General features: G+C 28.8%; 2 non-coding genes across 2 annotated transcripts; both read right to left on the bottom strand.

The window, feature by feature from the left end:
• Positions 1-5,770: 5,770 nt before the first annotated feature.
• LOC125586814 lies at positions 5,771-5,862 on the bottom strand. Its single transcript, XR_007323342.1, has one exon. It is a non-coding gene; the product is annotated as a small nucleolar RNA snoR128 (small nucleolar RNA).
• Positions 5,863-5,965: 103 nt separating this feature from the next.
• LOC125586813 lies at positions 5,966-6,058 on the bottom strand. Its single transcript, XR_007323341.1, has one exon. It is a non-coding gene; the product is annotated as a small nucleolar RNA snoR128 (small nucleolar RNA).
• Between the last annotated feature and the right edge of the window lie 9,400 nt (positions 6,059-15,458).

Here is a 15,458-nt window from a genome sequence, read left to right as displayed (position 1 = left end):
AAGAAAAAAAAGGTAACCACGTCCAGAATGATAGACCACACGGTCTTAGCCGTGGAGGGTGGAAAGGACGTGGCCATGGCCACTATAACACATTTGGTCGTGGGAATCACTATGGCAGAGGCCGTGGGTATCAACCCAATTTGAGCCATGGTCAAGGCAGTGGTCGTGGTATATCCTTTAAACCACAAAGCTCGACCAAATCAGTGTGCCATAGATGCAGAATGGGGAACCATGGGGCTAAGATATGAAGGACTCCCAAACATTTTTGTGACATATATCAAAGAGAGTCTGAAAGGGAAGAATCCTGAAACCCACTTGGTCTATAAAGATGGTGAAAATAATTTCGAACATGATCAAGATGATCTTATGGAATATGAGACTTATGATTGCCTAAAAGAATCAAGTTGATAATCTGATTTCGACATCAAGCTTGTGTGATTGTTTTGCTTGTATGCTTTCTCTGATTTTTATCTCCTTGAATTTATTTCTATTACATTGTCTGATTAGATTAAATGAATGAATGATTTTTCTATATGAGTACACTGAAAAACGCCAATATAATTACTAAAGCAGGTATCGCCAGTCTGAAAGAAGACTATGGCTAGGCTAATATATTATTGCCTAAGGGTATGCATCTAGTAATCAGTGATGCCTTAAATTCACCCAGCTCTAAGAGCAAGAGCAGCCTACTGAGTTTTAAAGATATAAGAATGAATGGTTTCCATATTGAAACAATGGGCGAAGGAAACAAAGAATTCCTTCAGATATATGTATAAAATCGCCCAAGGCCATAATAAGTCCTAAAGACTATACCTGCATTCTCTACTGACCTAGACTATGCATAGATCAGTATGATAGAGGCCAAAAGCCTGTGAAAATATACACTTTATGGCACGGCCGGATTGGCCATCCTGGTCCAAACATGATGCAAAAATTGATATTCAAAAGGCACACATTAAAAGATAAGAAGAGTTATCCCAAAGAATCTCACGTGTGTAGCATGTACACAAGGAAAACTCATTAGGTCATCACCAGTAAAACGGCTACGAGCCTCTTTTTCATAATAAAGACTATATGTCTAGATAATACTGGTGAATACATGTCTCAAGCGTTTAAATGATTATGGTATGTCCATGTGGGTAAGTGTGGACAATTCTGTGATACATGTCCATACCAAGAACAAATATACCATAACTTATGAGGTCAAAACTCCCATTCACAGCTTAGGCCACACGAAATTTACATGCACCTAAGTTAATACGCATCAGGCAATTTAGTGAGCATAGATATCCTCTATCACAATTATTAACGGGTCAAGAGCCAGACATATCCCATCATAAGACATTTGGATGTGCTGTTTATGTATTAATTGCTCCACCACAAAGAATTAAAATGGGACCTCAAAAGGAGGATGGGGATATATGTTGGATATGATTCTCCCACAATAATAAAGTACTTTGAGCCAACTATGAGTGATTATATTTGAGGCCAGGTACACAGATTATTTTAAGACCAGGAGGAGAAAAAAATAATAAAGCTGGTAAAAGAAATAAAATGAAATCAACCATCAATGTCTTGGCAAGATCCTCGGACTAAAGAATGTGAAATAGACGTCCAAAGATTATACATTTACAAAGCTAGCTAATCAAATGTCAGACACATTTGCTGACCCGAAAAAGAATGACTAAGTCATATATAAACTAGCTTATAAAGCACCAACGAATTTAATGCCCAAGAAGAGACACAGTCAAGTTGCTACAGAGTCTAGACAACGTATGAAACGTGGTAGACCAAATATGTTCCAAAAGATAAGAATCCTCGGAAACAAAAGAAAGGTGCAGAGAATGATAATCAAAATCCAAATCCGAGGTTACTAAGAAAACCATCCCAGACATGGAGATAAGGCCGGCCGACCGGCTCTAAGGTACAGGTACCAAACAATGTAGCTTGGGACGCCAAGCTGCAAAGTATTAAAGGTCCTGATAATAATGAATCTCAATCGATTATATCATGTCTGGAACATAATGGAACCAATAAGGAATGTCGACATAAGATGATTTATTTGCATACAAAGTAGCACTTGAATTTATGAATATAAGCGAGGATCATGAACCCAAGTCAATATAAGAGTGCACACTCGTAGAACATATTGGATTGAATGGAAACGTGGGGTTAAATAGTTTAAAGAAGAAATACGTATTTGGCCATATGATTAAGACGCCATATGATGTTAAAACCAGTGGATATAAATGGGTCTTGTAAGGAATAAAAATCGTGAGATATAAAGCTAATGTTGCACAAGGATTCTCACAAAGACCAGTAATAGATTATGAGGAGACATACTCCTATGTGGTGGATGCAACTACTTTTAGATTTCTCATAAGTCTGGCTATATAAGAGAGAAAATTAGACTTGCAGCAAGTTGATGTAGTGACTGCATATTTATATGGTTCACTGGATAATGAAAGTACTAGAGGGTATTGAGCTGAAAGAACAGCAAGTTCTCGAGAACAATATTGATAATCATCAAAGTATATAATCTGAATATCCTAGGAACCTTTGGATACAATTTCCCAAACAGTTGAATATCTCAAGAGAGAGTTTGAGATGAAAGATCTTAAAAAAAAAAAAAAGTTTTGTTTGGGATTACAGCTTGAGTACATTAACAATGAAATCCTTGTGCATCAAATAGTATATACAGAAAATGGTACTCAAGAGATTTAATATGGACCAGTCTCACCCATTATCTAGTACATGGGCGTGAGATCACTTGTTTTGGACACTGATCCATTCAGTCCAAAGGTGGACGATAAAGAAGTCCATTTAGTCCTGAGATGGACGATGCATAAGTCTTGTTTTAGACACTGATTTGATTGGTCCATAAGAAGGACGATGAAGAAGCCTTTGATTTTGATTTATTTTATACTAACCAGCCCAAAGAGGGGTTATTTGGTTTTGTTGATTTGTTTTCAGACATGTTATGTTTTACACATGGTGGTACACACATATCACATCAACATCATCCAAGATTTCGTGTGTGTGTATTTGAGGTCGATGACTCAATATGTTCGATCAGATTGTGGCATGGCCGATGGTAAAGAAGAACCAACTATCATGTTCGAGGACGAAGCATATTCTGCCCAAGATCTTCATCATCCACGGATTGCAGAAAATTGGAGAGGTCCAAGGGACCTTCAGTAATGTCCAAATCAGGGGGAGTAATATGTGTTGTACTCTTTTTCCTTCACCATGGTTCTGTCCCAATTGGGTTTTCTGGTAAGGTTTTAATGAGGAAACATTAAAACACATTACAAGCTCTAAATGGTTATGACATCCAAAGGAGAGTGTTATGAACCAGATTGTGGATGGATCATAACCAAGAGATTATGATTTGTAATCTTTTCATTTATCTATGACGGTATAATCTCCTATATAAGGAATATTTATGCTACGAATAAAGATAGACTTTTCCATTACTTTTAGAGTAATTGGTAAGAATGCACCCAAAAACCCATATAATTTGCCATATATCATTGTTTCTTTTTAATATTTTTTATGACTATAATACCCTTATCTCTATCTCTCTCCCTTTTTCATTTTATGTGTTCTAATCTCTTTATCTCTCGTATAGATTCTTCAAATCATCTTCTAATTCAACACAAATCTTTATTTTTTTTTATTTTGATTCTTTTGATATCCATAATGCTAATCTTATTATCTCACCCCAATTCCAATGTTTCTAATTTCGACTCACAATCAACTTTTAGATAATATATACGTTAGTAGGTATTTTTTTACTTACCTGCTATTATTTAGATTTTAATGGATTCTTAATCGATACATGAAGTGTTAGCTGTTACAAATAGTTTTGGGGCTATTTGATAGATAACTAATTAATTGTTAATAGTTTCATTAACTGATATATGATTTGTTAGTCGATACATTTGTTTGATACAAAGATTGTTAGATGATACTGAAATTATTAGCTGATATGTTAGTTGATATGTAGATTGTTACCTGCTATGTAAAGATTTAGCTGATAAATCTAGAGTTATTTATTTTCGATAAAGCATGAGGGTATTTTCGTCCGCACAGTGTCAAAAAATTACTATTTTTTTGGTTATCCATAATTATCGGCATTCAGCTAATTTAAACCTTAATTGGTATATTCCCCACATTTACTCTTACTTTTATAACATTTGCCAATTTATCTCCTTGTTTGGGTCATTATATTGGGCATTATAAGAGTGTATGAATGTATCTGCATGTGCTCTTGATGGGCTTTAATACAATTTAAAGTTGACAAGGAAAAGTCTTAATTGTTTTTTCTGGTACTATCCAAGATATTTTCCCCATCAACAATGTGCATTATTTAATTTCGTAACACTCTCAAAAAAGCCATTTTATTAAACCCGACCACCGACATAAACTAGACTATTAAAACCAACTCCACATTTGGACAGGATTGTTGTCTTGGGACCAGGGACTCAAAGAGTCTAGAGTAATTGTTCGCTAACAATTTAATCACGCATACGTTGTGGTTCGCTAACAATCTCTAAAAGTCGATTTAATGTTTATACGTAACCAAACAAAATTTTAATTTTTATATATTTTTGTCAAAAAAAACATTTTTATCATCTTCTTCACAAACCTTTCATCTCTACTAACGCCCTTACATCTGCAAACTGAGAATCTCATAAACTCCAATTTATATCTTCATACGATAAGCGGAGCTTCAGCTAACTGATATTCCATGAATCGTATTTTCTTGTCTTTGTCCTTTCTGATTCGAGACACTTTGAAAATTCTAACTTGAATTTTAAGAGGTTCTGTTTTTGTGATGTACTAAAGTTATGTCTTAATCTCTTTTGAATTTTTATCAAAGAAACATCAAACTTATGTTCTTCTTCCAAATCATCGTCACTCCTTCTTCAAGGATATCTGCCCAAGCTTTTCTTTGAGAGGCCTAAGTGCCCAGAAACCATGTGTTTTCGATTAGGCGGAGGAGAGATTGTGACACTTGGATTGTGGAGATGCTCAGATACAATGTGTGAAGGGTTAGAGGAAGACAAACATTGCACAAGGAGCCACAAAACTTAACGTTTAAGAAGACCAGTGTCGGTGTTGTGAAACCTGTGAAGAAGATGGTAAAATATGTTATTTATATATATATATAAATTAAATTTTTGTTTGGTTTAACTGATTAAAATTATTTGATTAAGATTAAACCGATTAAAACCAAAACATTGATATAAACTATCGTCTACTGGTAATTAAGTTTTGAACTATCGATTTGCGGAGAAATAAGTTTGCAACTTCCAATTCGTGGGGATATAACACGGAGTCATACTTCGGTGAGAATCTGATGCTATATGATAGTTATTGTGGGAAAATAGCTCATGAACCCTTGTTCAAACGAAAAACATTTGGGAATACAAAACAAGAGCCAGTTTTGGGGACAAGACAGATTTTAAATCATTGTTTTGTTTTAAACATTTACTGCATATAGTATTTTCGGTTTCTACCCAAGATTAAATTTTTTCGCCACATTAAATGTAATCTAAATTAAAATCCAAGATCATGTTCGTCCATGGCTAGTTCGGGTTGGATAAAGAGAAGCTTAGGTTGATGCAGTGAGATGAGTAGTTAATGTGCAATTAAATGAGCTGTGTGCTTGCACTAGTGTGGATCATAACGTGCAAATACCAAGTTGAAAAACTTATGAAGTAAAAATCGTATAACAAAGAGGTAAAACATGGAGGAAATTTAGTTGCTCAGTTAACCGCTCAGATCGACATTATTGTCGACTGACTCATTAAGCACAAAAAATGCTTTCAATTATATATTTTCTCATCATAGCAACAAATCTTTACATGAAATAAACACAGGGGACAAAAACAATCAAAAGAGAAAAAAAGGATCAAATTCGATAGAGATTTACACGGAGGTAGACAAAAAAGATGAGTTGCTCAGCTAACCGCTCAGGTTCGACATTTTTGTCGACCGTTCATTAAGCGTTTCCACTTTCAATTTATTCATAAAATTCTCATCATCGCAACCAAAAACTCGAAAATAAAAAAATCTTTCATACGAGCCTAATCAACTAGACATAGAAAACTGAGTTTGAAAACCCTTCAAGATTACCTTTGTTTTACGAAAATTCGAGTGCAAAACTAAAGGTTTTGAAAAAGAAAACGAGCTAACTGTCAGATCTTCTAACTGTATAAAGCAAGATGAGATTAGGGTTTCTCCGTTCTCGCCGGAACTCAACGAGAGTCTTATCTCGATAAGATGAGATATTTTATAGCGAGGAAGACTCTAGGGTTTTAAGTTATGGGCTTTGAGCTTACTTACTAATTAGGTTCCTTAAAAGGCCCGATATTATTTTTGGGCTGTGATTGGATTGAATCTTATTGGATCAATCATGTCCAAAGCAGCGAGACACGTATCTTTCGCTGTCTTTATAACTATTTACTCCCTCTCTTCCTTAATATTACATATTCTTGGAAAAAAAATTGTTTTAAAAAGATCAATTTTTTATATTTTCAAGACATGTTTTATTAACTAATTGCAAATTTCAAAAAACTTAATTGCACTTACTGAATGGTTATTGGCTTAAAATTATGAAACAAAAATAAACACAAAAAAATATGCAAATTTAATGTGTTTTATTAAAATGTGTGAAAAATCTAGAATATGTAACATTAAAAAACAGAGAGAGTAGTATTTAGTCAGAAAATAGTTAGAGATGGCGAACATGTTTGTTCGTCATGTCCCGTACCTCAATGGATTCGTCTTCAAGCGGATCACGACGGGTCAGTCCCACCGTGGGATGCGGTCTCCAAAATGAGTAACGAAATCTCATACCCTAGTATTAGTAGGCCTTCGCGGGTCGGCCCGCATGACATCTGATATTCTACTGTTGCATGCACGACCAAATATATTACGAGCATGATCAGTACGATTTGATGTGTATTCTAGTCTATTGATGTAATGAGAGAACAATTATCAGTAACGAGAGAACATGAAAAATAGAAGACACATCAAAGAAGGCTCTACTCAGTTACGAGACTAACTCTTTTAGCTGAACGACATCATTGTTATAGAATTAAATAGCTTAGTCGACAAGGCCCTAACCATATAGCTTAGTCTCATTATTGATTTGAGTTCTTAACGAATACTTATAACTCATAAGTTCATAACTAATGCTTTAGTTTGATAAATCGGAAAAATAAATAAAAACACCAAATCAAAGCTGTCAGTCAATCCCAAAGTAAATAAAAATAGAACACCAAATCAAAACACCGCCGAAGTTCGAATTATCATCGTCGGAGTTCGAATCGTAATCGCCAGAGTTCGAATCGTAATCGCCAGAGCTCATTTCATTTTCTCGGAGAAAGTCACACGAATCACTTTCTTCTCACTCTTTCTCTCTTGTTTTTCAGGTAAAATAAGAAAAAAAAGAAAAAAGACGCGGATCCTTGTAATTCCGCATGGTCCGCTTCGGTCCATCCCGAAAAAGCTCATTCCAGCAACAATCCGTTCTGCGAAGCCTGCTAATTTGCGGGCTTAGAAAACCCAGCCCAATACCGTCTTGCGACAATTCCTTACGGGCTAGGTACGAGGTCCAGATCCATGATTGCCAAAATAATTTAGAGGGATTTAACGCATAATGAAAACTTATTACATCATATTAACACAAAATATTCAACTGATTTTTTATTTTGTATGAAAGCTAATCCATATGATAACACTATCCACAAAAATGATTATGCTCCGAGTTGTGGTCTGATTAATCAAAATTATGTTGATTAGTAAAATATTATATGAAATGTAAATCAAGATTTATAGTATTCTTTGACCGGTGGCTATAATGAAAATGTAAATAGAATGGGAGTAAGAGGCATTTTGGGTAGTTTAGTTAAAAGCCAGCTAAGATATTTAAATTGTCAAATAATCATCATTGCTAAATAAAACTTATATGCTTTGGATCACAAACATCCAAAGTTCTAACAACTTTCAAACCAGTTTTAGTTACCCAAAAATTAATGTGCCATAAAAAATAAATTTCATTTGAAAAAACTGGACTGTTTGGGTTTTATACTTTTGTATATAAAACTTACAATATAAATATTTTTCCTCACGGGTTGCACTTGGAATAAGTGGGGATTCTTAGCCAAATTGCAAAGCCGTCCATTATGTAGTGAAAGTGGGGCAAAGCAACATAGATAGTTTAAGAACAGTCTGATTCATTATGATGTAGTGGTCTCCGTTTTACACATCTCTTCAACCTATGAATCCATATTTTAAGATCTAGAACATATATTTTATAACTTATGCTAAAGTCCTTTTTCCTCTTGTACAAACCATAACTTATGCTAAAGTCGAAACTATAAAGTTTTGTTAGTTTTATCAAATATTTTGGGGATTTTGGTTCTTTAAATGGAAGCTTTCAAAATAAGTAAAATCATATGAAAATCCATAAATATATTAATAAAGTAATATTGATAAATCTCCAAGGTTCTTTTTAAAAAAAATCTGAAAACAAAAAATTAGAAAATATAAGAAACTAAATTTTGTGTATATACAAATGAGAAGATGGATCTACAAAATAACAAAGGGTTAAGAAAGAGTATGTTGTAAAGCAAGAATTTATATTTTTATGTATATATTTACTTAAATTTTATTTATAAATTTTAAATTAATTATTAAATTATAATTATTGTTTGGTTTGATAATTCAGTTATAGTTATAAAGTATATGTAACTCGTAAGACACATAATGATTTGAGATTCTCATATCTTTTAGGCCCATTTCATCAATTACATCGATTTGATTAAATATATAACATTTATAAAATAAATCTTAATAATTATAAGAATATTAATAATAAATTAGTTTTAACTGTAAATTTAAATTTGAGTTATAACAAAATATGTTGAAAAAAAAATCTAACAAAATTTTACCAATTTGTCTTAAAAAAAATTAATCCATTGATTAATTTCATAATTAGTAATATATTATTATGATAAATTAATGTTATATAAAATTTTATTATGAAACATCAAAGTGGGATACTATTTTCAAGTTTAACTTAATAACAAAAAATTCAAAAACTTAATATCATAACATCCAAAAATAGCATATATTGATAAAATATACTAAAAAAAATGATATATGCTCTATGTATAAAATATACTAAAATAATAGGGCTTACTTAAATTGAACAATGTACTTACTTATAAAATTCTGCAGTATACTAAAATGATAGATGCTAAAGTATATTTATAAACACAACATGAAATTATAAATTATCCTATACAAATATATTTTCTATAGTATAACTAAACTTTTGTTTGAAATGTAGTGCATGTAGTAAACTCTAGAAATTTAAAAAGGAAATTTTGAAGGAAATTCTATATTTAATTATTTCATATTATTAATTTATTTTACCGAACTCAAAAATATGTTTTTATGTAATGAAAATTAATAACAATGTAAAATGTATAAAACAAATCATTTACATTAATAATGTCGAATAAAAAACCTAACCAATAAGCATAGAGTTACACAATAAATAACATTAAAATATAAATCATATATTTAAAATATTTGCGATAATATCAAAGTTAGACATTTACAAAATGAAAAGTTACGCACACGGACGTGGGGATCAAAGTCTATTTTTAATTTTAAAAAAGTGAAAGAATAATTTTGGTGAAATTGTATTTCAAAAAATTGTCAAAGAAATGAATTGGAACTAAAAAAATGAAAGAGAACTCCTTAAGAACTAGTAGAATATTTTGTGCTTAACTTTTTAATAGATTTGATCTCATCTGAAATAGGATACAAAGTTATGCTAGTGAATATCTATATCGAATGTAGATTTCAGTCAAATGTGATATGAAACACTCGATTGCTTTTAGCTGTTTTCTTGTCATGTTTACTAGTTGTTCAGCAAGTCTTTCCCCAAGTTTATATGCTAATGATGTTTGTAGTGGTTGTGTAGTGTATAGCGCTGGAGATATTGGCACATACCTTTTTTGCATGCTGATCAATCATCTTTACATTACATATCACCATGTTAAAGATAATTTATTAGAGCATATCCAATGCTTAAAAGACTGTTTGAAACTCTTAGCAATATAAATAATATATTTTTGTTATATTTAAGACAAATAATTAAATTTTAGCATTTTGGAAAATTAGCCCATGATAAATGTACATTATTTGAAAAAGGTTATGGGAATTTTTACAATTTTTCTTTCAAGAAAAATTCTAAATTTTTTAATTTTTTCAAGTTTTTTAAAAATTCATATTATATATGAATTGAGGAATCACTTTAGTAATTTATGTTTATGTGTCATTTTTATAAGAAAAAGTGATTCATGTTTATGTGTCATTCTTATAAGAGCTCTCCAATTAATTGTTTTAATTTGATTGACTAATGATCTTTTATTTTATATTTATTTAATTCAGTTTAAAAAAACTAAATCAAGAACCAACTTACATAAATAATCAAACAAATAATACTACCAATAACAAATATGTATTTAAGGAAATTGTGTTATCAATGCTCGATTTTCCTCTATTCTAAGGGGGTGTTAAGTGGATTTAGATTTATACAGTGTTAATTTTAAAAGTTGAGAGATTTGTTAAATTTGAAAAGAGTTGTAGAAAATTTTGTATATTGTGAAAATCTATGAAAATAAAGTAATGTAATGATTATAAGAATTCAAGGAAAACATGTAGGGTCCGACTGGTGATCATTTTAGAAACAAGGGGAACAAATAGAAAATAAACGTAAAGGAATACAATTGCAGGAATGAAAATGAATGGTTGTTCCATCGCAAATTTAACATGAAATAATTTTGTTATTTATTTCTCTACAAAAAAAGGAATGATAGAGAATGAGAAATAAAAATTATTTCTTGTGAATGTTGATTTTTTTATGAACGTTAGAGAATGCATTATTTCTTGTCGTTCCTTGGTCACGATTAGCATTCTCAAATAATATTTTTGACCCCTATCACATTTTAATTCAAATGCTCTCCACTCATATTTATGCAGATTTCAATTTAAAAAAAAAATATTTTAACCCCTATGATTAATTATCCTGCCTCCGGCCACTGGTAATAATGTTTACTAGTTTGAATAACCAATAAATTTTAACTTAAAGTATTTGTATTTAGATAATTATACATTAGGTAATGATATATCATTACATTTTGCAATCTTCTTAATCCGAGTACAATGTTTCAAAATATCATTTTTGCGAAAAAGAGAATACTAAATACATTAATAAATATGATTAATTAATACATTTTGAGTCCGGTTCAGTTCAGTAAATACCATAAATATGTGCTTATGTTAAAATCATAAATTTATATATACAGCTTATATAAAGTTTATATTAACATAAATAAAATATATTGTTATCATTTGTTTTATTTTAAATAAAATTCATATATAAAAAAATTATTTAAATGATTGATATTATTTCGTATTTCAAAATATTTTGATATTATTTAATTAAATTACATCTAAAACATATATATATATATTCTATTAATATAGAAGTCACAACTTCATTTCATGTGTGATATTTTAAGTTGGACCATTATTTAGAAAATTTATCAAATGTACATAACTTCATTATAATATCATAACTTCATTATAATATCTTTTAGTTATAATATCTTTTAATATCTTTATTTTTATTTAAAATAAAAATAAATATTCATTTAAGAAAATTCTAACAAAATATTTTAAAAATCTTTTCAGCTGCATTTTGAAATTTATTTCCGAAAAATTGATTAATTTAAATTATAGTTATCATAAAATATAATTTGAAGAAATTCACCCAAATAAGATTATAATTTGAAAATTATACCACTGTTTAAATTTTTGGAAAAACACACTTATGTATATATAAATTTACAATTTACCAAATTTCTGAATCTTAATATTTATCAATTCCTAATATACTTTTAAAAAAATTGTTGTAAAAAAACATTATTTCACAATCAACATAATATCTTTTTAATATATCTACACAATATCTTTCCCGTATTTTTTAAATATATCTTAAATTTTTATTAATTTGAAAAAATAAAAGAACTCAAGACACGGTCTCGTCTTCTTGTCTCCTTCTTGTATCCTCTCCATTTTTTTTCTCGACTTTCACAGATTTTTACTCTCATCTCATTAAGAGGTTTGTTGATTCATGAATCATATTTCAGTTTCTAATTCTGCTTCTATTTTATTCCGACAATAGTTCTGTTTTTTTTTTCTTTTAGAAAAATCAGATTAAGCTGTTGTTATGTGTTTGGTCTTTCTTTGCCTTTCTTTTTCCATTATTATCTTTTTGAATCTTGTATTCCATCTCTACATAAACAACATAAATAAAACAAATTTGTAAAATTTACAAATCAAATCATTCGTTTAAACAAATATATAGGTTTTCATGTCACCTAAAAAGAATAAGAACAAGCCAAGGCCATGAATGATAATTAGTTTTCTTCTTTTTCATATTCGAAGTAAAACAAAATAAACATATATGTGAATACATAATATTAGAACTTACTTGGTCCCGGTAGATGACGACTTCAAAAAATAATTAAAATTTTGTAGAAAATGCAACGTGACTTGTTTATAATTTAGGGGTGGGCACTTCGGTTATTTTCCCGGTTTAGTTTTGTTAGTTCGGTTCTATTATTTTTTCAACTGAAATAAACCATAGTTAGTTTGGTTTGGTTCAGTTCGGTTTGTGTTCGGTTCGGTTTATATTCGGTTTGGTTTGTATTCGGTTCGGTTGGGTTTTTTTTTTATCAGTTTAATTAGGTTTTTCTTAGTTAGGTTGTTCTTAGTTTAATTTTTTAAGAGAAATTATTTTTTTAAATATAAATTATGTAAACATAAACTATGTGAACTAAATTCAATATAAAATTGAAACAAAAACCTTTTAAAAGTCACAAAATATATAAGAATTAAAACAAATGAAAGTTAACTAAAATAAAAAAAAACTAACATTATTAAAAAGTTTGCAATGAACCATCTTCCATGTGATGTTGTGGAGAAGAACTTTTGTTTTTAATAAAATTTACTTTAGGTTTTAGGTTTTAGGTTTAGATTTAACATCCATGTTTACATATATAAGAATATAAAAATAAAGATTTTTCTATTTTTCTAAATCAAATATTTTAATGATTACATATTCGGTTAGAAGAATATATGTTAATGAATGAAAAATGGAAAATATGTGGTTTGGTATTAGAATTTTAGTATATTAGTATTACTAATATTTTTAATTTAAATAATTACAAAAATACATCGGTTTCTCGGTTCGGTTCGGTTTAAAACCGAACCGAACAATTCGGGTTGAAGAAATCTTCAACCGAATGGTTTGAAATAGACTTTGGTTCGGTTTGAATCGGTTTCGGTTCGGTTGGTTTGGTTTGACTCGGTTCGGTTCGGTTTTTTGCCCACCCCTAGTTTATATTAGTTAAGAAAATAACATAAAATCTTTATAAACTTCATGATAAAGTCAACCAAATCATAATTTATTTATTTTATAATATGTTTGTTATTGTAAATTTTAAATGGTAAAATAACATATTATTTAAAAACACATATTTATCTTAAACATAAATAATTAATATTCTTATTAATTTAATTTATAAATTAATTATTGAAATATAAAATTTGGGTAAAAAAGTAAATTTAAAATTTAGGAAAGTGTAGTTTTCAAAAAAAAAAAGAAGGTGTAATTATCAAATTGCAAACTGTTATTGGAGTAATTTACAAATTATCCCTAAAATATAATCAAAAATTTAAATTTAATTTAGTTTGATTTATAAACGAAAATTATTTAAAATATTTTAATGATAATAACAACTCAAAATTATTACTTTTCAAAAACACATTTTTCAAAGATTTTGTTGGAAAGCAATATCCATTTCTATTTAAATTTTAAAATAAAAATATCTTATTTAAAAACATAAATCATGATTTATTATATGTGTTATTTTTTAATTTAAACTATCTCTTAGAGGTCGCAGCTTTAAATGCTTGTATCATGTAACATTACAATTTATGTCAATAATTTTTAACAAAAATCTAATATTTTTATTAATGGTTAAATTTTAATTTACACCTCTTTCGTAGATGAAACTTTTAACCTCTTTAAATATTGTAGATATAAAGTTTTAGTCAACTATTATTAGCGTTTATATATTCCATTGAATTAAAAAACCATTTCATTTTAATATTTAAAAACTATACCAAATTGGTTTATTAATCACTATATATAAAGTATTACATCTCCTACTCCAACCATAAATGGACGAATAATAGATATACGAAATAAATACATACATGAACGAATACATTAAACATGAACACACTTTTATCATATACTGTATATGCATACTAACGTCATAAATAACCTATATATATCAAAAAAATTAATATTTCAACAATATTCATGTGAAGAGAACACACATTTATCAAACTGGTTTAATGTTACAATATATAACATAATTCCAACAAATTTTAATTTTACTTCATGTTTGATACTATTTTTCAAATTTACCTATTAATTATTATGATTTTTCATAAATATCTTAAATTTATTATTAAAAGACAAAATTAACCCTCCCAAAACATTTATAAATATATATGAATTAGTTACATAAGTTTATAAGAACTCAACTGAATTTACTACCTAAATAATAAATCATAAACTATAGGAATGAAACATTAAATAATGTAAACAATCAATCCTTTAATTGAGATTTTTTAAATGCTATCCAAGTTGGTGTTTTGTCAAGCAATTTCTCAAATATGATTTTTACTACAAAAATATTTTGCAAGTACAAAATACTATAGTTTTTTTTTTTTAAGTTTTGTTGTTTTATTAGTATCCAAAAAAAATAATCACTATTATATAGGTTCAGTTTAATTTAATTTCCATATAAATTCCAAATTTTAGAAATGAAACATAAAATTCTGTAAAATAGTATTTTTAAATAATAATGTTTACAAGATAATTTATTTTAAAAATACAAAAATTCATGTAAAATAGTATTTTAAAATAATAATGTTATATAAATTAGAATATTTTAGTATAGAAAGAATAAAGGTCGCACGGATGTGCGGATCAAAATCTAGTATATTATTCAACATAATATTTCAGTATAAATAAATACTAAAAATCAGGATTAAAAATATGTAGTTTATAATGACCGATAAAAATATGTAATTTTATTTTAAATAAAACCTACTAAAAATAAAGTTAAAAACTATTTTTTTTAGAATTTAATAACTACACTAGATTTTGATTCAAAGCAGCGAGATTTGTTATTTGTTATAATTATATAAAAGTATATTTTAAAAATGAAATGTGTATTTGATTATAAAAACTTTTATTGTTATAATGTATTCACGATTTGGATTCT

This window comes from Brassica napus, chromosome C4 (assembly GCF_020379485.1).
Source record: "Brassica napus cultivar Da-Ae chromosome C4, Da-Ae, whole genome shotgun sequence".
NCBI lineage: Eukaryota > Viridiplantae > Streptophyta > Magnoliopsida > Brassicales > Brassicaceae > Brassica > Brassica napus.
The sequence above is the reverse complement of the archived record's forward strand: the minus strand, read 5'-3'. Positions and strand labels throughout refer to the sequence as shown.